This window comes from Triticum dicoccoides, chromosome 6B, assembly GCF_002162155.2.
Source record: "Triticum dicoccoides isolate Atlit2015 ecotype Zavitan chromosome 6B, WEW_v2.0, whole genome shotgun sequence".
Taxonomy (NCBI): Eukaryota; Viridiplantae; Streptophyta; class Magnoliopsida; order Poales; family Poaceae; genus Triticum; species Triticum dicoccoides.
In genome coordinates this window covers 23265059-23266785 of record NC_041391.1, presented here as the reverse complement: position 1 = coordinate 23266785, position 1727 = coordinate 23265059, and the positions used below count along the sequence as shown (strand labels likewise).

General features: G+C 40.8%; 1 pseudogene; it reads right to left on the bottom strand.

The window, feature by feature from the left end:
* Nucleotides 1-1442: 1442 nt before the first annotated feature.
* LOC119326923 lies at nucleotides 1443-1526 on the bottom strand (annotated as a pseudogene).
* Nucleotides 1527-1727: the final 201 nt, after the last annotated feature.

Below are 1727 nucleotides of genomic sequence, written 5' to 3'. Positions count from 1 at the left end.
ACCTTTCTTCTGGAATGGTCAAAGACGTTTACGACCAAAATATTCCTACTGTGGCGTTTTGGTCACTAGAAACCTCCCCAGGCCACGTAGGCATCCAGCGTGGCGATCTGACGTGGCACAAGATTCAGCCCGGTCCGATTCGGTGTTTTACATGGGCCGAGCCCATTAATTCAGCCTATTTGTGTTTTTTTCATCAATTTTTTGTTGGTTTCATGGGCCTGGCCCATTTTATTTTTTAGGACGTAGCCTTCTATAATTCATTTCTTTTTTGGGCCTCGGCCCTTTTACAATCCAGTCTATTTTGGGCCTCCACAACATGCATTTATAAGCTTGACATCACAAGGGCATATGGCTATTCCAGCTTACATCTCAGCATGTACGTATGTATCCAAACCATTTCATTTCTTTCCACACAAAGGATTCTTTCAACAGCCACAACAGTAGACAGTAGATACATTCAACAGAGACTGAATTAACATAGAAATGAAGCAACAAAGGGCAGATGGAGTACAGGAACTACAGCTACATGGGACTACAGCTACCATTTCTATTTTATGGGACTACAACTACCATTTATATTTCTACCAAGGAGCTAAACTAACAGCGGCCAAGCTAAACTAACACCCTCCCCCTGCTGCTGCTTGGTGTGCCTGCTACTGCTTGGTTTGCTGCATCACTAGCCGCCCTGCACACAACAAGAATTTTAGCTTTACATAAGGTTTACAAGAACAGGACCCTGATACATGATCACAATGCATCACAGCTTTGCACTTGGCTTCATGGATTTTCACTTCAAATTTGTCCTGGCTCTCCTGTAAAAGAGTGAACACAAAGGCTACCAGCATTAGTGTACTGCTGCTGAGGCCAGAACCAAACAATTGCAATGGCAACACTAATGTAAACAACAAAGTAGATCTACCCACTCGTACGTTCCAGCCTCACCTTTCCCTTCTTGAATTTGGACACTATCATGCAATACTATAAAGGGCAAATAAAACAATACACTTGCATAGTGAAATGTTTGCTTTTACTGATCTTATAGAATAATTTGTTTATGCCAGAAATGCATCAGTTTGTACAATACTAGAAAGGGCAAATAAAACAACAGACTTGCATACGGCAAATAACACACATTAACCTGCTGTTGTTCTACACTTCAACTACCACATTCAAGCTCATGTTAGGCACCACCAACACTAACCTACAGGTACCAGCATGGTATATTGGTACAAGTGCAGGTCATGCAATGAACATCACTGTAATACATTCACCGATCTGAATTGTGATGAAATGCATAGGTCCAACCGATGACTACACAGCAACAACTACTTCAGACATTTGCCAGAGAAATGTTCATCTTTTTTATTCTTAAAAGACGTAAAAAGAAATGACTACACAACACCAACAACAATAGACTCTCACCCACCTAGAACTAGATCAACCAAGCATCAGTTTTAAAAAGCTCATTTTAAGATACTTCAACGATGAAAAAGCTTAGTAGCATCTCCTTCTAACACCATATGCTCAGTTGACAAACGATTCACATGCAACTCCTCTACATTATATCACACCAACATAGAGAGATGCATCTGTAGATGAGGAGAAAAAACACATTGATGGCATGCTAGGCATCAGTTTTAAAAAAGCTCGATTTTAGATCATCAGAGACTGGAAAGGCCGCATCAGTTTAAATGTTTAACATCCTCTGCCCAGCACGACATCATCAT